This window comes from Erinaceus europaeus, chromosome 12 (assembly GCF_950295315.1).
Source record: "Erinaceus europaeus chromosome 12, mEriEur2.1, whole genome shotgun sequence".
In the NCBI taxonomy this organism is placed as follows: Eukaryota; Metazoa; Chordata; class Mammalia; order Eulipotyphla; family Erinaceidae; genus Erinaceus; species Erinaceus europaeus.
In genome coordinates this window covers 40,540,623-40,561,963 of record NC_080173.1, presented here as the reverse complement: position 1 = coordinate 40,561,963, position 21,341 = coordinate 40,540,623, and the positions used below count along the sequence as shown (strand labels likewise).

General features: G+C 54.3%; 1 protein-coding gene across 4 annotated transcripts in view; it reads left to right on the top strand.

The window, feature by feature from the left end:
- Positions 1-21,341, top strand: part of RAI1 (retinoic acid induced 1) — a 91,341-nt gene that overhangs the window by 24,227 nt on the left and 45,773 nt on the right. The window contains exon 1 of one of the 4 annotated variants that reach the window (XM_060203225.1): positions 5,775-5,978. The exons of 2 other annotated variants lie outside the window; for them this stretch is intronic. The gene's annotated coding sequence lies outside the window, so the exon portion shown is untranslated. Of the gene's footprint in view, positions 1-5,774; positions 5,979-6,011; positions 6,128-21,341 lie in introns of those variants that run through there. One more of the 4 variants, XM_060203227.1, reaches the window with a different exon arrangement.

Sequence of the window (21,341 nt, the reverse complement as noted above, 5' to 3'; positions counted from 1 at the left end):
GTGTGAAGTCTGCTGGGCCATTTCACTGGCTAAAGAGCTGAACTTGGCCTGGCACTCACAGGCACTGCCCAGCAGGCCCCAACCCAGCCTGAGAGGCCCACAGGCTGTGATGGGTCTTCTGGGCCAGGGAGGTAGGCCACACACAGTTCATGCCCTGGCCTAACTGGCATGAGCCCAAGGTGGCCCTTTCCCAGATCTCTCCAGCCTCTGAAAAATTCCCCAAACTCAACAGAACTGAAGCATTTATTCCATCTTCTTCTCCCTCTCTTTCTCTCTCACCTTTAAAGGTTTACTTATTTATGAGAGACAGATATCAAACCCAGGACCACATGCTTGAGGGCCCATTCTTTATGTACTGCACTCTCTCCTGAGCCATACTATTTATGCCCTCAATGCACCCTACCCTCCACTAAAAAACCCAATCTGTTGCTTCCAAAGAAAAACATTTTCTCAAGTCTTCTGCCCAGTCCCTCGTGGCTACCAGCTCTCCCAGGAAGTGTTGGAGGGGGATCAGGCGGTGTGGGTGAGAGGTTGGGTTGGAAGTGTTTAATGGCTGTGCCGGCCCAATGGGGCAGAGGCTTCCGTTTGTTCCACTTTGTTACCTGCTGTATCCTGGGTGCCAAATGGCACCCACTGGACACTGAAGCATAGAGTGGTTTGTTTGTATGTTTAGATAAAGAGAGTGAAAAAGATCTCAGCTTCCTCCATTAAGGTGTGGGTCCGGCTCAAATCTAGATTTCTCACATAGCAAAGCAGCACAATATCCAAGTGAACTATTTTGCCAGCCCCTGAAGGGAAGGGACATGGGCCCTACAGCTGCTGGCCTAGACCATCAATTTCATAAAAATGGAAAATAGGTAGGAAGTGAGTGACCCAGGTGGACACTGCTCCTGGTGGCACGGCTGTAATAAAATTGGGCCTTCTCAGCTGTCTCGGCTAAGGGACTGGTCTGAAGGTCATTGGCTTGGCCTGGTGAGGCAGTATCCCTCACCCCCCCCCATCCCCCATGTCTGATCACTGAGTTCCAGCCGGCTACGTGCTCACGCCAAATGCATGAGCTAATCTCATTCTCCCTGCCTCTATAATAAATCCAGAGTCAGAAGCCTTCCCAGCTCTGCCAGCCCCACTCTACCCAGGTCCTGCCACCCTCTGTTCCGGCTTGGGCACTAACCACCTGGCAGGAGCCTCCTTCTGATGGGGCCTTAGCCCCACACTCCTGGTCTTCGTTGCATTTTTTTCTGTGCTTAAAGCACCAGACATAGGGCAGGGGTAGACAGAATAATGGTTATGCAAAGATACTCTCATGCCTGAGGCTCCGAAGTCCCAGGTTCAAGCCCCCGCACCACAATAAGCCAGAGCTGTGCAGTGCTCTGGTGTTTCTGTCTTCCTCTCTCTGCATCTCTCTCAAAAATAAAATACTTAAAAAAAAAAGAAAGAAAAAAATATATAAAAAACCACCAGACATGCACCACCCATTCCCCATCCCACTCCCTATAAAAGTGCAAGTCTCAGGCAGGGGAGACAGCATAATGGTGATGCAAAAAGACTTTCCTGCCTGAGGCTCCAACCCCAGCATGTTAAGCCAGAGCTGAGCAGTGCTCTTGTAACAAAAGAGAGAAAGAGTCTAAGTCCTTATACATATGTGGCCCCTTGTCACCTCTTTGCCCCAGTCCTTTACTACTTGCCCCACTGCTCACTCTACCAATCCTTAAATGTCTATTATTATATAGTTATTATCATAATAATAACTTTCCTTTTATTATTTACTGGATAGAGACAGAGAGAAATTGAGAAAGATGCCTGCAGACCTGTTTCACCACTCGTGAAGCTTCCCCCTTCCTTGTGGGGACTGGGGGCTTGAACACAGGTCCTTGTACATTGTAACGTGTGCTCAAACAGGTGTACCACCACCCAGCCCTTAGTATTAGTATTATCATTTTAACCAAAGCTCTATTCCGTTCTGGCTTATGTTGCTAGGGATTGAACGTGGGACCTCAGAGCCTCAGGCATGAAATTCCTTTTATAGCTCCCTGGCATTCCTTGAAACACACAAACACACACACCTTTCTGGCCTCAGAGTCTTTGTCATTGGTGTTTCTCTGCCTGCTTAACCCTCCAGTCCCCAACTGCATGCCTCACTACCTTGGTCTTTCAAATCTGCCCTTAAATACTTTCACATGTGGGATCCGTGACCACCCAGTGTCAAGGCACAGCCCACCCCCAGATGCTCTGCATCCCCACCCCCCAGCCCCCCAGCCCCGACTGACTTTATTTTTCTCCCATTGTGGCCTACCTCCTGGTGACAGGTCACATCACCTGGTTGCCTGTCTTGCAGCTGAAAGAACAGAAACTTTGTGCATTCTCCCCTTTCTTGGTCTGTACACAGAACAGGGCCAGGACATACTAGGTGCTCAGTAAATACTAGGCCAAATAATGCTGGGCTTGAATTGTGATCAGAACTTCAGAGAGCTTATCTTGAAAGCAGCCTGGGACGGAGGACACAGTGAGCAGAGAGAGCACTGGACTCTCAAGCATGATATCTTGAATTCAGTCCATTACCTTGTATATGCCAGAGTGATGTTCTGGTCCTCCCTTCCCACTCATTAATAACTAATAAAATAGCCTTTAAAAAAATCAAGTTAGGAGGGCCGGGTGCAGCTGGTTGAGCATACATATTACAGTGCTTAAGGACCTGGGTTCAAACTCCCAGTCCCCACTTGAAGGGGGAAAGCTTTGCAAGTCGTGAAGCAGTGCTGCAGGTGTCTCTCTCTCTCCCTCTCTATCCCTACCCTCTCGATTTCTGGCTCTATCCAATAAATAAAGATAAAAAAAATTAGGAGGGGCCAGGCAGTGGCACACCTGGTCAAGTGCACACACTACATTGTGCAAGGACAAGGGTTCAAGCCTCTGGTCCCCATGTGTAGGAGGAAAGCTTTACGAGTGGTGAAGTAGGGCTGTAGGTGTCTGTCTCTTTCCTTCTCTACCTCCCCCAGGTTCAAGCCCCAGCACCACCATAAGCCAGAGCTGAGCAGTGCTCTGGTGGAAAGAAAAGGAAAAAAAAAAGTGGGGAGGGTAATTAATCTGAGGGAGCAATGGATTTGAAATGGCTGCCTTGGCACCCCCAAGGCAGAAGGGCCCAAAGGTTAATCTTAGAAATTCCTGCAGCAGGGTTTCTGTGTGCTGCTTTATGACCTCACAGTTAGGCTGCAGTCTGCTGGGTCAAGCCTGCTTTTTTTTTTTTTTTTGGGGGGGGGGGTGGAGGTTACCTTTGACACTCCACACCTGCTACTTTGCTTACTCCTTTTTCTGAGGACATACTGAGTGCTGGCTCTGGGCTTGGTGCAATAGTTCAGTGTATGTGTGTATGTTAGAGGGCAGGGGGCAGACCATCCTGCTGTGAAGTCAGGCAAGTCCATTGATGTCTCTGGGAGGTAGGCAGTTTCTCCCCTGGGGTACAGTCCAGGCAGACCTGTGAAGAGGGAGACACTCAGAGCAGTGTCCAGGTTGGGGGCTGGCATCCCCCAACTCCCCACAGATATATGGTCTTGTATGCCACCTTTGTCATTCCTTCACACCCCTTGGACAACCTTCCCTGGAATCAGGACCAGGTGAAGGGTCCCAGGGTTGTCAGATGAGTCAGGACCAGATGAAGGGTCCCAGGGTTGTCAGATGAATCATGAGACCCACCATGCCCCAGAGTTTCTCATATATCCCCCACTGCTGACTCCAAAGGTCAGGCTCATTCACACTGATCTTGGTTCTTGGACTGCGTAGCTAAAGACAGACTGGAGAGACAGTTCAGCTGGTAGAGTGCTGGACTCCTGTACGCCAGGCTTCTGCTTCCATCCCAGCCACCACATGTACTAAATAGTGCTCTGGTTTCACCCTCTCTCTTCCTCTGTGATATTTCATATGGAATAAAATAATAATCATCATAATCACTTATTTTTGCAAAAGAAAGACCCCAGAGCATTGCTCTGGTTTATGGTAGTGCTGGGGTATGAATCTGGGACCTCAGAGCCTCAGGTATAAAAGTCTTGATGCACAACCTCTGCACCGCCTCCCTAGCCGGAAGTAAATCTAAAAAATAAACAAAGGGAGGGAGCCCTAAGTGGACTGGAGCTGCCTGGTGCCTGCTGGTCGGTAGGGGGTGTCTATGACCCGCCTTTTGCTACATCCTAACCAGGGGGCTGGGCCAGAGGGCAAGCTGAGGGCACCTTTCTGAGAGGCTTGCTCTTTGGGGAGCTGTGAGAGGGGCCGCCCAGGCAGCTATAGAGGGAGTCTAGGCTGTTGTAGGATGTTGATAATTTGGCCGGCTGTTGCTGCTCAGTGGGACTGCTGGGTGTGGATTCCTGCACGGAGGGCACGGCCTTTGCAAAGGTTCTCTGCATTTGGGCTGAGTGGCTTCGACCAGAGCTCAGGAATTTGTCTCCTTGTGGCTTCCTAGCTGAAATGGTATATGTACAGATGGCGAGCCTGGGGGAGACTGTTCAAGCTTCTGAAGGACCAGTAGCCTCTGAGCCATCAGCCAAGGGCCTAACAGTAATCCTTTCATGAAACCCCCGTCTGCCCCTTCCACAGGGTGAGGGGTGGGGTGCATTTAGCGGTTCCAGCAGTGGACTGAAGGCTCTCCAGCTCACCTGACCCCTTAGTGCAAGGGTGGGGGCACAGGAGGATGGCAAAACCCAAGAGTGACAGGAGTGAGGGGTGGGAAGGTGAATTACATGCAGGGTGGGGGGGGGGCAGCCCAGGAAATCGGATGTGGGGGGCCAGCGGGAGCGGGTGGGGAGCACCCGGCCTGACGCAGCGTGTGATCCCGCCGCTCTGCTCCGCGGCTGGAGGGAGGTCGGACACGTGAGCCGAGAGCAGGGTGGGTGGAAGGCGAGCAGGATGAATGAATGAATGAATGGCTGGCTGCGTGGGAGGCAGCGGCTGACCAGGGAGGGCCGCAGAGCGCGCCACCGCCACCCACAGCCTCTCAGCAATCCCTTCCTGGCGCGTCTGCCTGCCCCCGAGCTCCGGGGGCGGCCCCCGGCCGGGTCACCGCGGGGCCAGGCGCTGCAGGGTCCACACCGGCCTCGGCCAGGCCCGGGGCAGCAGGGACGGCGGCCCCTCCTCAAGAACCCGGCCCCGCGCTTCTTTGTTTTGGCCGGGCCGAGCGCCTCTCCAGGCGGCCTTTGCCGGTACCTCTGGGTGGCTCCCAGGTCCCGGGGACCCGGTCCTCTCTGTCCCCCGCACGCAGGCGCCTTTCCCGGCCCGCAGGGCCCTTAAACCCAGCGCCTCTAGGACCGCGGGCCTGGCAGGTCGGGGCTCTCGGAGCTGCGTCTCCCGCGCGCACAAGGGGGCGCAGGGTAAAGGCCCCTCTGTGTCTTCCCCTCCGCCACCCCTCAGCTGTTTGATCGTGCCCCGAGCCCGCAGGCACGCTCCGCTCCCCACTGCCGCCGAGCCCCGAATCCTGGCTACCCGCACTCCCGCGTCCCACTCCCGCACTCAAACAGCCGCCACGGGCCCATGCAGGCCGGCTCGGCCATCCGGACACCGTAGCCCCTGGGCTCCTGCGCCGCCGAGCGCTCCCCGCGGGCGCGGAAGTCGCCTGGCAGAGAGGACCCCCGCCGTCCCTGCGAAGCCAGGACCCCAGCCCCGCGCCCCCGCCCCCGCCTCCGCGCGCCCCGGCCCTGCCCCCTCCCTTCCCCCGCGTCTGGGGCGCGCGCGCCAAGCCCCCTCCCCTCCCGCCCGCCCGCCGCGCGCGCCCCGCCGGCCTCGCGCTCGCTGCCGAGTGGCTGCGGCCGGGCCCTCGTCACCTCGCGTCCCCGGGCGGAGGATGGCCGCGGCGGGCGCTGGCCGGGCCGGCTGAGGGGGCGCGGGGGGCGCGGGGGGCGGGCGCCCGCTCTTTCTCTCGTAGGGCCGGGAGCGGCGCGGGGACGCGCGGGGACGGCGGGCCGCGCACACGGCGCCGGGAGAGGCAGCCGCCGCCGCAGGTATTGTACCGCCGAGCTTTGTGTCGGGGGGCGCGCGGCTGCGGACTGGGCCCGGACTAGCCGCAGGAACACTCTCCAGGTTTTCGTCTGCTTGCCGGCAGGAGTTGGGGTGTCTGGGGAGTCCAGGTCCCCGTTTTCCGCGAGCACTGGTGAGCCGCCCCGGCGGCGGGGGTGGGGCCCAGCGGCGGCGAGGCAGGGGCGCCTGGGTGCCCTGGGCGCAGGGAGGGAAGAGTTGTGCTCAAGTTCCCGGCGCGCCCAGAGCCGGGCTGGCCAGGCAGGGCACCCCCCCCCCTGCCCCGGCGGGCCCCAGGCAGCCGGTGGGAAAGTTCCTGCGAGCGCGGCCCCCGGGGGGCCCAGCGTCCTGGCCGCGAGCCCTCGGCGCCCCCACCCCCGCCTTCCTCTCCGCGCCCCAGGACCGGATCGCCCCCGCCAGTCCGCTGACAATGAACTCTCGCGCCTCCTGGCCGAGGGGCGGGGGCTCCGGTCCTGGGGGCTAGTTTGGGTGAAGAACGGTGAGCGCTGGGGCCTCCCCGGGGGAGGCTGCTGGGGGTGCGCGGCGGGGGCCTCGGCCGGGCTCTGACCCTTCTAGGGGTGGATGAACCCCCCCCAACCAGCTCGGCTCCTCCCCCGCTACTATGCGGGCATCAAAGGTGATCCCGAGGGTGACCCTCGTGTATCTGAGCGTTTGTCTCCTGCACAGACGCGGTTCGGTGACCGCGGGTGCCGGGAATCACCCCCACCTTTCACAGTGGGGAGGGGTTGCAAAAGGGTGGCGGGCAGGGCAGGCAACTTCTGCCTATCGTGGCTGTGGGGATGTTGTGCTAGCCCGGATGATGGCTCAGTCCCTAAGGAAAGCTTCCTTGGATAGGGGCTTTGAGTCAGAAATCCCCTTCTTTTTTTGTCCCTCGGTGGATGGGAAATGGAGGATAATTTGGGGGTTACTAAAGATCAGCGGGGATATTTGTTTAATTGACTCCTGGTAGCGACTGTGGGGATTCTTTTTTCCCCAGCTGTGGATTCCTCCCAGAGCCGCCCCCCAAGTTGGCAATCTGGGCTGCTAAGGGATTTCTCCCCATTACCCAGGGGACTTGAGGAAAGGAAGGGGTAGGAGTGCAGGCTGTTGGGGCCTGGGCTAGAAAGAGTTAAGTCTCCCCAGAAAGCTGTCACCCCCACACCGCAGGGACAGAGTGTCAGACCCTTTGACGTGCTAATAGCATGACGATGGCTAGTGGATCCCTTACCCAGAGCCCCATCCCCCCCCCCAGGGGGGGAGAAGGGCTGGGGCAGGCTAAAGGGGGGGGGTTTGAGGTCAGACTGGGAGGGCATTTGCCCTGCTTCTCACCCTCATCCTTACCCTCAGAACCCGGGAGGCCCTCTGTGAAGGAGGAGTGTTGATACACAGGCCGGGCATGCGGTGTGGACAGCAAGGACCCCATTATGCCACTGAGTCACCAGCTCCTTGAGGAACTGATTCTTCTGGGACTGTGGTCCTTTTCCTAGCCAGTTTCTGTTGACAACCATTCCCTGCTCTCTGGGAATCTCCCTTTCTCTTTACCCCCCACCCCCACCCCCTACTGGACTCTCAGCTTTGACTGGACAACCAGGAGTGAATGAACCAGGAATGAATGAATGAATGAATGAATGCGGGGAAAGTTTCTCAGTCAGAAACATTGGGCCTTTTATGGGAAAAAGAAATCCTTGAAACGTATCTGTAAGGATATGGTTAATAAGAAGCCTGAAAAAAACAGGGACAGATGATAAAGGTTAGTAGCAGCGGCTGGGGAAGTGGCTCAGCTGTCAATGGAAGGGCTGTGAGTGCATGAGGCCCAGATCTGATCCCAGCACTGCATATGCCAGAGTGGCAGCCCTCTCCCACTCTCTCTCTCCCTACCCTCCTCAGATTTTATAAAAAGTGTGCCATCCCACTGGGCTGGGATGTTAATATTTTGCCGTCCTGCCTGCTCCCCCTCCCCATACTTGCTGGCGTCTGTTGAGAGATCAATGACATTCTCTGTGTTAAGATGTACGTCCTGCTCTGCTCCCCCCACCACCACCACTAATCGGAGCCCTTTCCTGTTTTGTAAGCAGCTCACCACAAACAGCACGGTTCATGTCTTCAGCCTTCTCCAATCTAGTGCTGCACCACCATTGACTTAATATTCCCCTTTTGTTCAGGATTTCTGGATGCTAATGAATGAGACAGTGGATTTATTTTGTGCATAGAGAAAGAGAGAGAAAAAAGCCTTTTTTCCCCCCTTTGACGTTTAAGATGATTTCCTCAAAATGACGCTGCTGATACGGAAGCCTCCAAAATGCCTGCAGTGGGAGAAATGAGCTTCTGGGTTTTTTTTTCTCCATATAAATGGGATGCCTTTTCATCCTCCCTCCCCACAATCTAGAGACTTCTTTGGAGCCCTAGAGAGGCTTTGCTGTAAATCATCTGCCTGACTCCCTCCCTACTTTGACTGAGATAGCATAGGGGAGCCCAGAGAGGGGATGGAAGCCCCAAGGTCACACAGCAGTCACTGACCTGACAGCAGCCAGGAACCAGCTACTACAGGCTTGTCACTTTAGCTGCTACCTCTAGGAAGTGACCTTGTCCAGTTCACAGGCCAGGCAGCATCAGCTGCCCTCAGCATTATGGCCAGAGCCACCATATTACATGGACCCATACCTTTCCCTGTTCACTAGGCTTGGCCAGACCTGGGCTTCCTGCCGCCTCTCCTCACAGAATCTTGCTCTTCTTAGCCACCCCATCTTCCAAGAAGGAAAAACAGAACTAGAGCTGCTGCAGTATGAGGGGCTCTTGTGGACTGTGCCTCTCTCCCCACATCTCCCTCATGGGTCTGACTTGGCTGACCTGGCTCTGGGTCTGTGCAGGAGCTGGGGTTAGTGGGGAGGATCAACCCCACCTTAGACATCCCCTCTGATCTTAGAGTCCCCCCATAACCTCTGGAGAGGAAGAGACAGAAGAGGGGGAAGAGAACCTCTGTCTTCCCCTCCCCTCTCCATTTATCTCAGTCCTGTCCAACAACAACATCAATAACAATAAAACAAGGGCAACAAAAGGGAATGAATAAATACATAAATATTTAAGAAAAAATAAGAAGAGAGGGAAGAGAAGAGGAGATGGAACTGAGGCCAAGGGAGAAAGGATTTGAAAAGTGACAGAGGTGGGGAGATCCCTTGGGGGACATTGCGTCGGGTCTGTTGGGGCTGTGGGAGCCAGACCAGGTGAATGGGACCAGGGAGGCAGGACCTGGATGGTGGCATCTCTGGTCATAGGTTCCCTAGTGGGGCAGGTGACAGGATGGCCCCCAGGTTGGGACTGGAGCCAGGGGCACTTGCTTGTAAGGACACAAGTGACAGTGGTCCTTCCCATCATAGTGGGGGGACCTCTCTGTCCCAACAGCCCTCATGCATGTGTGGTTTCACTCCTCTGTATGTGCATCCCCCCAGGGTGTGGTGCACCCCTCCATGCGCTCACAGCTGTGCATCTTGCATCCTGTTTGTACATTTCCTAAGGGACCTGCGTGCCTGCCAGATTGGGCCTGCGCGTGTGCAGACGTGGCTATGTGAGCTGTGGCTGTGTGTGTGCACGCACATACACACACTTTCTACCTAGTGGCCCCGAGAGTGATCCAGGCATTGGGCTTTTGTGTTTCTTTCAAGGTTGCTGCTGGTTGAGGTGGGGAGGGGGTTCCGCTGGGAGGGGTGGGTGGGGGGAGGCAAAAGAAAATCTTAAAAGACCGTCTTTCCTCTGGTCTCCAAGGAGATCAGCCTGTGAAATGATCCGCACGTTAATTAAAAACGATTATATCCTGATTGAGCCATTCCTGCTCACATCCCTCCCGCAGCCCAGGAGAGGCTGAGACTGAGACCTGGGTGAATGGTGTGGGGCAGTGGGGGCCTGGCTCACTGAGCAGCAGCAGATCTGGGGTGGAGAGCTGTGCCCTAGGCAGATTGGTGCTGCTTTTCAAATTTTATTACCCCCTCACCCCCATATTCTCTGAGCTTCTAGCAGCCAGGTGACCCAGCTCCTGCCTGTGCACATTTGTGGCTTCTGTCCTGCAAAGAAGGATGTGCTTGAAGCTGTGAGCTGGAGCTGGAGATTCGAAATGGCACCCACTTCTTGACCCCCCCCCCAGCTCCCAGCTAGCCCCAGATTCCTCCCTTTGCAGGACCCTCAGGGACCCTGGGGGACATTGTGGTTCTGTTTGCTACTCCTGAAGTGGCCCTGCCAAAATTTAGGCCACAAGGGCAGAGGGCCGTGGCACCCATTCAGATCAGAGTCTGCAGCTGCTCTGGGCACCCCTGACCACATGTTCACACGCCTTCTGTAAAGAGTCTCTCATCACCACTCAGCAGAAAGTGATCAGAACTTGTCACATGCATGACCCACGTTCAGGCCTGGCCCCCACCACACTATAGGAAGATTCAGTGCTGTGGCCTCTTTCACTCTCTCTCAAAAAAAGAAAGAAAGCTGTCATAATAAGGACAGAGCAGGTGACTGGCTGCCTCCACCTTAGAATCAAGAAGCTGGGTGAGGCCCAGCTGAACAAAGGGTGCCCACTGCCTTACCTGCCCCTCCCACACAGGCCTGACAGACTATGTGCCCAGTCCAGCCTCCCTCAGAGGAGACTAGAAGCATGGCATGAGCCAGGGTGTCTCTGCTTCTGTGCCTCAGTTTCCCCTCCTTGCAGTGGATAGCACAACATTTTACCAGGTTGTCAGGTGTCCTAGGCTGCAATCACAGCACACAGGAGGGGGTTGGCAGTGCCCATAGTGGCTCATGCCTACATGCTTGGTTGTCCAGGGCCCTGACTACTGGGAAAGGGACACAAGCTTGACCTCTCTCGAGTTTTCCAGGTGACAGTTGGGGACAGAGGTGACTGTTGGCTCAGGAGGAGTCCCCAGGAGGGGAGCTATGGCTGGACCTCCCCAAACCCAATACCTGCCTTCCTGTTTCTGGGAAGAGAGAGGGGACATTCCTGCTGGGCCAGGTTCCACAGTCATAGGGGAACACTTGGGGACCAGAAATGGCATCTCTCTCTTTTTAAATTTTTTTAATTATCTATTTATTGGATAGAGACAGCCAAAAAATGAGAGGGAAGAGAGAGGGGCCAGGTGGTGGCACACCTGATTAAGCACACACATTACAGTGTGCAAGAATGCAGGTTCAAGCTTCTGATCCCTACCTGCAGGGGTAAAGCTTCATGAGTGATGAGGCAGGGCTGCAGGTGTCTCTCTGTCTCTCCCTCTTTATCTCCCTCTACCTTCTCAATTTATCTGTCTCTATCCAACAATAAAAATAAATTTAAAATGTTTTTAAAAAGAGAGGGAGAGAGAGAGAGATAGCTGCAGCACTGCTTCACCATTTGCAAAGCTTTCTTCCTGCAGATGGGGACCAGAGGCTTGAAACTAGGTCCTTGCTCATTGTAATATGTGCGCTCAACCAGGTGCGCCACCACCTGGCCCCTCTTTATCTTTTATTTTCTTTTTAAGATAGACAGAAAAGGAGGAGGGTGCGGCATGGCATTGAAGGGGGGGGGGGGTTTTGGCAAAGCAGTGCACTATCCAGGTGAGCTATTTCACCCATATAGAAATGGTATCTTGAGTGGGGGTGGGGAGTGGGGCAAATAGGTTAAGGAACATGAGCTTCTGCTTGTTCTCAAGGGCAGCTCAGGGCCACATGTGGGCTAGTTGCATAAGAAGTCCCCAGGTCATTTCTGCAGAGTGTTGCTCCCAGGAGCACCTTAACCTGCGCACTCTCCATCTCCACATGGAGCACCCCTTCTCTCCTCCCCCAGGGTCCCTACCCTCTACCCCCTGGCATGGAAGCCCCACTTCAAACATGTTCAAAGCATTTTCCTTTGGAGGGATCCTCCAGGGAATGCAGCAGCCACCCAGCTCTGGAAGGGAGAGCCATTCCTCCATGTGGTAAGGGTGCATCTGTGCGAGGCTGGCAGCTCAGTGATGGGGCTCGCATCTCCCATCTTCTCAGGAGCCTGTGCTTCCATGCCATCATCTGGCTAGTGTGTGTGTCACCTGGCCCAGCAGGCCCCCTCCCTCCCCCAGGAGCTCTGGGCCCCAGGACACCAACTTGCTTCTCTTGAATGTTTTCCCAGTGCTCAGCATGAACATCTTGTTCTTGACCCTGCCCCCTGGCCCACAGGCCCTATGCGTATGCATCACTACAGCAGCTTGCACCTTCACACCACCATGAAGGGTGTAGGCAGGCATGCTGCATACCTGGTTCACAGTTCTCTTGGGTCCTGAGTTCAAGTTCAGCTGGAATTTGCCAGAAGCCCCTAGGTCCAAGCCAGAAAAGATGCATCCACAGAGCATCCTGGGGTGGAACCCAGAGAAGGAGGCAAGGCTAGCTTGGCCCCCAGCTCCCTGCCCAGCACTATAGCAGTCTACAACCCCAGCAGGGGTGGTTGAGTCTGCTGGAGAGGAAGGTGGCAGTCCTTGAAGAGTGGTGACTAAAACCCAGTAGGTTGTGACTCCTGGCAAGGAGGCTAGCACATCGATGGTGGTGCTGCCCCCAAGTGGGGAGGGGTGCTTGGGCCAGGTGGGCAGCTCCTGGCATCCCATAGGATTTCATGCCTCCATACTATTTATTTAGTGTCATCTTTCTGTGGGGGGGGACTGCTCCTCCTATCCCCCCCCCATCAGAGGACTGCTCAGTTCTGGCTTATGGTAGTACTGGGGGTTGAACCTGGGACCTCAGAGCTTCAAGTGTGAAAGTTCTTTGCAACACCACTCCCCACCACCACCACCACCACCACCACCCTGTCCTGTTCCCATTTTGCAAATGGAGAAACTAAGACTTGGAGAACTCTGACTTGGTCCTGCAGGCACATGGAGCTAGCTGGACTGGAGAGTTGACTTCTAGCACCTAGGGGCGGGGGGAGGGAGAGGGAGAGAGAGAGATTGTGTGTGTGTGTGTTTGGGGGAAGGTTTCATTCCCCAAGGAGGCCTAGGCAGGGCAGGGATTCACAGGACAAAAAGGTTGGGGGTAGGAGGGGCTCAGACTGACTCCATGGCCCCCTTGCTCATACCTGCTAGTGGATGGAGGGAGAGCCAGCCCTCTCTGGGCACTTGCCAGTCCTAGCCTGGCTGGAGCACCAGGGCCTTCTCCCTCATGCGAAGGCCTTCCTACCTTTCTTTCATTACATGCTGAATGAGGGGAAGCTATCATCAAACCAATGCAGAAAAGCAGACTGAGGCTGGTAATGCTACTCAAGGGAGCCCTCCCTTTCCCGCAGCCTGCACTCCCATGATGCAGGTGGCCCTCTCAAGTGGGCACAGCTGGGCTGTGCAGGGCTCTGATGGTGACAGCAGCCCTCTCCTTGCTGCCCTTGCAGAAGCTGGCCTGTCCCTGCCCTGAGTCCCACTGCCCCCTCCCCACAGGGCACAGATCACCAGCTGTCCCAGTTCCCCAGGAACCCTGTTCACTCTCCAGCTCAGATCTGGCCCCCAACCTGCACACCCCAGCTTTCACTCCTCTTGGGTTTATTGATCTGTGCAAGACTCACTAATGAAATGTCACCAGGCTTCAGACAGCATTTTGTTTGTTTTCTTTTGAGTGGTGCTGAAGCCTCAGGCCTCTGTGATTTCATTGCTCCTGGACAGACTTTTTTGTTATTTTTTTACAAATTAGTTTCAGATAGAGACAGAGACAGAGTGAGAGACACCACAGTACTCTCATGTGGTGCCAGGGCTCAAACTGGGCCACATGCACAGCCAGGCATTACATCCTCTATGGGGGGAACTGTCTTCCAGCTCCCAAAATGATTCTCAAGAGGTTTTTCAAAAATCCTCCAGGCAGAAACAGAGATTGAGGAAAAGAACACGGCCCAGGAGGGGGCACAGGACTCTCAAGCATGAGGTCCTGAGCATCGCATGTGCTAGAGTGATGCTCTGCCTCTGTCTCTCCTCCCCTCTTCTTTCATTTTTTTAAAAAATAAAGTTACTCTATTTTTAAAAATTTATTTATTATTGAATATATAGAGAGAAATTTAGAGTGGAGGGGGGGAGAGACAGAGAGACACCTGCAGCCCTACTCCACCACTTGTGAAGCTTTCTCCCTGCAGGTGGGGACCAGGGGCTTGAACCTGGGTCCTTATGCACTGTAGTGTGTGTGTGCTTATCCAGGTGCACCACCTGCCCCTCCTTCTCTCATTAATAGATAGATCTTATTTTAAAATACAGACGGGGGGCTGGGTGGTGATACGCCTGGTTAAGTGTGCACGCTACAGTGTGCAAGGACCCGGGTTTAAGCCCTGGTCCCCACCTGCAAGGGGAAGCTTCACAAGTGGTGGAACAGTGCTACAGGTGTCTCTCTGTCTCTGTTCCTCTCGGTCACACCCTTCCCTCTCAATTTCTGGCTGTCTCTATTCAATAAGTAAATAAAGATAATAAAAATTATTTAAAATAATAAAATAAAAATACAGAGGGTGGGGGAGATAGCATAATGGCTCTGCAAAGAAACTCTCATGCTAGAGGCTCCAAAGTCCCAAGTTCAATCCCCAGCACCACCATAAACTAGAGGTAAGCAGTGCTTTGTTAGATAGATAGATAGATAGATAGATAGATAGATAGATATAGGATGGGCAGAGAAAGAGAATGAGAGTATGTGTACCTGCTGAGTGTGAGTGCATCCCAGGAGGCAGGCAATGAGATGGAGGGTACTATGCTCTCTACATCCTGTAGTTCTCCTGGTGCTTGGCAGAGTCTGAGTGCTGACACTGAGCCATAACATAATCCCCTCACTCCATCAATATCCAACAAAAAGCTGTGAATGCTTTTATTACTTTTAGTGGATGGCAGAAGTGAGGTGGCAGGCTCAGGGTCCTCAGGCAGGGTAGGACCCCCTTCAAAGAGCCTGTTCTCGACTCCCTGCTCAGTGCTCATGCTGACCCTAGGCCCAGTGAAGACGAGCTGCTTTCCTCATGTTTGAGAAGGAGAGGGAGAGGGAGAGGGAGAGGGAGAGGGAGAGGGAGAGGGAGAGGGAGAGGGAGAGAGAGAGAGAGAGAGAGAGAGAGAGAGAGAGCTCTTTTAGTTAATATGCGGGAGGGCTTTCTCTGTTCTCGTTCATAACCTTTTGCTGAAGCGACAACGTGCCATAAAAGGGTCCCGGGAGAGCTGGTGTAATTCAGGCTGTGAGGGATGGAGAATACCAATGTGGAACCTCACCTTGTGGGAAGCCCAGCTGCTGGGGAGCTGGGAACCCTGGGGGTCCCTTCCTGCTTCCCCACACGTGCCCTTCAGCTCTCCCTTCTGCCCCAGGCCCTGAGGTCATGCCAGCCCTCCGATTCACATTAATTATGTTGCTCACACCTGCTTAGCAGCCTCCCAGAACAGCTGTCCCCTTATCTGCCCCACCAAAAGCACAGAGAGTGACTTCTCAGGACATGAGCCCTGCATTCTGTGTGGACAGAGGTCACATTGCGGGGTCCCTTTTCACCCAAAGGGACTTGCTATCATTTGGAAATGGCCCAGTGGTGGTGGGGGATGCTCCTGGGCATGCATGCAGACACTAGATATGCCCCTTCTTTACTGTGCTCCCTTGTGCACACCCAATCTGGTGGGCTCCCCCCATGGAACACCTCCTGGGGCTGCTCTGCCTTGGCTACCCAGATGGGAGGGGCAGCCCTGGAGGGAGGCTGGGGAGGACATGTCTGCACTTGGAATTTGTATGTGCATGTTGTGGAGCTGGGTGTGGTAATGGGAGGCTGTGTGGAGGCCCCTTTCAGGCCTGTCCATTCCCACTCCAGGCTCCTATCAAACCTGGGGACCTCAAGTGACCCTCCCAACCCTGACTATCCTAGCATCCTTCCCAGGGATCTTGGCACCTGCCAGTTCAGCTGTCCACTGCATCATGGCCTAAGAGCAGGCCCAGCAGGTGGCTGAGAGCTTCCTGGGGACCCAAGGGACAAGGAAGGAGGAGGAGGGGACAGTTGCTGCCCATTCTCCCTGAGGTTTCTTCCTGGGAGATTCTGTAACATCTGGGCCAGACAGAGAGGCCTTTCTGAGAGTACAGGCGTTTCCAGACAGGATCTGGAATGCTTCCCAAGCATGGGTGGCTCTAGAAACAAGACATGGCGTTTCTGGAGACAGATCCAGAACTTTCCTAGAGGCGAGATGGAAACTGCTGGGGGGGGGGGGCATTTTCTGGAGATGAGGCAGTGCCTTTTTCTTTTTCCTTTTCTTTTTTGGCATGAAGCAGCTTGAGACAAAAGCAGGTATTCCTGAAGCACAGATAAAGCCTTTTTGGATTTTGCTAGAGATGAAATATGTCTGGAAATGGACAGTTTCTAGAGCCAGACTGTCATGTCCCTAAGAGAGAAGTGTTTGAAGATGATGCTGGAGTATTTCTGGAAGTGAAATAGGCCACTTCTGGATCTAAGGTATTTTGGGAGCTGAAGGGGAACGTTGTCTCTGGAGAGGAGATGTGATATTTCTGGAAGTAGAACATTCTTGGAGCAGAGATGGTGTGTTTACAGAGAGCGCTAGCATTTCTGGAGATGGATTGCCTCCAACAATGGCAAGAGGGGGTATTTCTGCACATAAGATGGGGCATTTCTGGAGAATTTCAGGAGTTTGCGGCCTGGGTGCTGGCTCAGCAGGCAGAATGCACATTCCACCTCAGTGCTGCATGTGACAGAGTGGTGCTCTTGAGTTCCCTCCCCCCTCCCCTCTCTCTCTCTCTCTCTCTCTCTCTCTCTCTCTCACAAATCCTTATAAAGAGAACTTCAGTGTTCAAAGCAAAACATTTCTGGAGAGCAAACAGGTCATTCTCAGGGAAGGGAAGTTTCCCCACTGAGGCTGGGTCATTTCTGGAGATGGAATTTTCTGGGTGGAGGGGGTGCACCCCACACCAAATCAGCTGTTGGAAGATCTCTGTTTCTCTTTTTAAAGATTTTATTTACTTATTAATGAGAAAGTTAGGAGAGAGAGAAAAAAAACACACATCATTCTGGTATGTGTTCTACTGGGGATTGAACCTGGGACCTCATACTTGAAAGTCCAGTGCTTTATCTGCCATCTCTCAGACCAGTGGTTTTTTTTAATTTTTATATTTTATTATTTATGTATTTATTTTTTACCAGAGTACTGTACAGCTTTGGCTTATGGTGGTATGGGGGGTTGAATCTGGGACTTTGGAGCCTTGGGACTTTGGAGTCTCTTTGCATAACCATTATGCTATCTACCCCTGCCCAGAAGATCTCTTGAGGAGTAGATGTGAGGCAGTCTTACAGGGTCTAGGAACACCCCAGCTGTGTGACCTTTGCTCTTTGGGAGGTCTGGGGTCAGCAGAAAGTTCCTGCCCACACTTACCCTCCTAGGGTGGCTAAGAGGATCTTTCTGGAACCACTCATACTCCAGACCTGTGCTGGACCTTCCCAGGTAGGCCAAAGCCCTCTCCATCCTGTTCTTGGAGTGCCCACCCCTGCCCTTGGGGCCTTGGAAACTGTATGCTCAGTGCAGGGATCTGGTAGCCAGCTCAGTGCCATTTCATCCAGGCTCCTCTACCAGGAATCTCCCCCTTTTTTACTCGAGCCCCCCCCTCCCTCAGGGCTTGGTCCATTTCAATAGATGAAACAATACAGGGAGCAGCAGCACCCATAAGTAAAGATCCAGGTCCCTGCTGGCACCCAAGCTGACTTCCTGGGTACAAGGGCTCCCTACCCTGACTAGGAGATGTTGGAGGGCAGATCCTGATTCCTGTTCCTTAATAGAAATTTCAACCTCAGGAAGGTAGACAGAGACCCCACACCCAGCTAAAGCTGTTGTCTGGGGACCCTGCCTGTGACCCCTCTTTCAAGGCTTTGTGTGTGGGGCTGGCTTAGGTTCCTTAGGGCGCCTGCTGGCTAGGCTCAAGGGAAGAGCTCAGCCAGCAAGAGCCCCCACCACAGACTTTGGTGACTCAGGCTCCAGCAACCCCAGTTCCTGGTTCAGGGCTGGGTGAGATGGGGGGGTGGTGAGTGGGGTGGGCCAGGCTGGAAGGGGGCAGCTGCTGAGCCTGTTTTCCCAGCTGTGGTCAGGCTAGGTGGAGCAATACGCACGCGCGCGCGCGCGCGCACACACACACACACACACACACACACACACACACACACACACACACACACATATGAGTGCTCTGTCTGGCTCCTCTCTCTCTCCCTCTCCCCACCTGGGTGGTCCCCACTGACCAAGGGCCTGCCTCTCCTGGAGCTCCTGTTGTGCTGGGACTGCTGGCTGCTAACCACATCTGGCCAGCTCCAGCCACACACTCCCATTCCAAGGAGACTGTGGCCACACCCAGCCCTGCTGCTGTTGGTTGGGGTGTGGGGGCTGTGCAAGCACCCATAGCCTCAGTCTTTCTCATCTTGGAAATGTGTCCACACTTGGCTTGCTGGGTGCTCCCAAGGGGAAAAGGCCTACAAGATACTTGCAGTGTGAACACAGTACTTGCCCCCAGCACCTCACATAGCAGGGAGCATCAGTTACTGTGAGTGGTTTTCTAGGGCCTCCCTGTTCAGTGTTTGGCAACTAGAGAGACTGAGGCACTGTGGGAGAAGGGGAGTGCTGCTCCCTCTGCAGGCTGGTGTCCACACTGGCTAAGTGCTCTCTGCAAAAACCATTTAGATGAGAGCCATGCATGCTCAACCAAGCTTGCCTGACTCTGCAAACTCACTGCCTGTCTTTGGAGGGGTATGTGTGTGTATGTGTGGTGGGGGGCACTGCCCTTCAAGGGAGAGGGACACAGCCATCATCACAGCTAGAGGGGAAAGTACACATCAGTCCCAGATGCAAATGAAAGGGCACCATCCCATTTGCAGTTCCTGTGCTTGGAGACAGAGGGGAGGCAGGGAGGGCAGAGGGTACAGAGGGTATCCACAGTTATGGGTCAGGGCTCCTGCTGTGCCACCCCTACCCTGGACTGAGTCCTTCCTGCAGAGGCCTCCCTCTCCTTAATTTGCTGACTGGGGAGTAGGGGTGGGCAGGAGAGTTGGGGGGTCCAGAGCTCATGGGTGCAGGGTGGGGATGGATCACTCACCTACACAGACCCTGGATGCTGGGCTGAGTGTCTACCAAGAGCCAGGGCTGAGGGAACCAAGGACATGGGGGGAAGATCTTTGCAACCCAGGACCATGGTGCCTTCTGCCCACCCCCACTATCCTTGTAGCCTCTCTGGGGGTGGGTTACACCAAACCCCAATGCAGTCCTCCTTAGGGCATTCGGGTCACTATTCCTGCTGTTGTTCTCTCACCCGGTTGGAAAGAAAAAGAGTGTGTCTGCTCTCAGCCTTGAAGGTGGTGGGTATTGGGGGGCCCCCAACATGGTTGTCTGTGACACCCTGCAGCTTCATGTGACCACAATGCCTAGGAGGCAGACCTCTGATCCCCTGAACCCCAGGCCCCTGTGCTAGTTTAGGGGGTTTTCCTCCCCACCCTCTGGTGCCCACCAGGGCTGGTGTGGGGTCTGGCACCCACCTTTCCCTCCTCTCTCCAGAACAAAGCAGCCCGGGTGAGCCCTGCCAGCCAGCCTTCCATCAGAGTAGGTGAAAGGGAATGCAGCCTTTTGTTGCTCCAGGAGGGAGGAGAGGGATTTGCCCTTGAACAGGGAGCCAGGGAGGTGAGGCGAGGTGGAGGGGGCTGGGGACAGGCATGAGGAGGGCAGGCTTACCTGAGCCCAGACCCCCACCCCCTCTTTATCACGTCTTATCAACACTGAGGTCAGAACCTTGGCATTCAGCACATGTGTGCACATGCTCTGACATGTACACTCACATGCACTGGCCCCGCCTCCTCAAGGTCCCCCATAAACCAGGAAGGAAGCTTCTGGCCAGCAGAGAAAACAGAAAGCGTATAGAGAATAAGGGGAAGGGGAGAGAAGGGGGCTCTAGATTTTCCTGATTCTTGGAGCCCTGCAGGCCAGTATGTATGGGGGGGGCGTGGCCTGGGCCACCTTCCCTCCCATCCCTCCCACACCCAGTTAAGAAGCCTGGGCCCTTGTTGCCGGGTCGAGTTGTGGAGAAGGGAAGAATCAAGGACTTTTCAATCAGGGCGAGCTCCCTGGGTGGCTCTGAATAGTTGCTTTTTGTGCACAGTCCTCCAGATGGACGGCCCTGTGCTCCTGATTCTGCAGGCATTGTTCCCACCGCCCTCCTGACACCCAGTGCAGGGCTGATAGACTGGCCAGAGACAAAGGCGGCTCCCACACCCACCACCACCGGCCTGGCTGGGGTGGAGGGGCAGAGCGGTATGGGGCAATGGCTGGGCTGGCAACTGGGGGAGATGCCAGTGGGTGAACCCACTGATCAGATGCTACCTATCTCAGGAAAGCGCATTTCAGATCTTTATGGCTTTTTGGCAAGCTGGCCCTACCCTTTAATTTTCTAATAAAAAGGAACTACATTTGCTGAAAAGGCAGTCACCAGCTCCATGTCAGTGTCTCTTAGAGAGACCAGAGTTCCTATCTTGGATGCCTGCTGGCTTTGGGCTGGGGCCTGGGTGGTGTTGGGTGTCTGGCTATTGGCTTTGCAGGGCAGGAGATAGTACCACATGGCCTGCCCTGCCCTCCCTTACTCCTCCAACCCTAGCCTAGCTTTAAGTCATGGTGAATCACAGAGGGTCGAGCCTCAGGGCAGACAAGTAAATAATTGTGGAATGAATGCACACATGCATGAATGAGTGAAGACTTGCCCCTTAGACCCAGGTGGCTGGCAGGCTGCTCAGAGGGTCTTCGAGGAATTAATATATACAGATTTTCCCCACAGAATCTGAAGTCACCCATTTGAAGGCATTTCCAAGCTCCCTGCAGCCCTGCCAAGCTTCTGGCACTAATCCACTGCATATTTTTCAGAAATGTGTGTGTATATATTTTTTTCTTTAAAAAATTACAAAGTACCAACATAAGTGGGTTTTTTTTAAATAAGTATATCTAGAAGTGTAGCAAACTTGACGCTTATAGCACCACAGCTCAATGTTTGAGTCTCTTACATCTTCCAGAACTTTCTCCCACCTCTGGAAACTTTGTTCTTTGTCTGGTTTGGGGTTTTACTCCTAGAATTCCTCCAGACATACTCATTCTGTGAGCCTAAAGGGCTGCCCCACCATGCATCTGCCTGCTGTCCAGCCTGGGGCACAGGGAGTACACAGTAAGTGCTTATGGAGTGCTACAACAGGTGCCTTTGTCGGCCTTGCCTTAAAACAAGCTCCTAGGGCTGGGTGGTGGCACAACAGGTTGAGTACACGTTACCATGTACAAGGACCTGGGTTTAAGCCCCTGATCCCCTTCTATAGGGAGAAAGCTTCACAAGTGGTAAAGCAGTGCTGGAGATATTTTTCCTCACTATCTCCTCTTTCA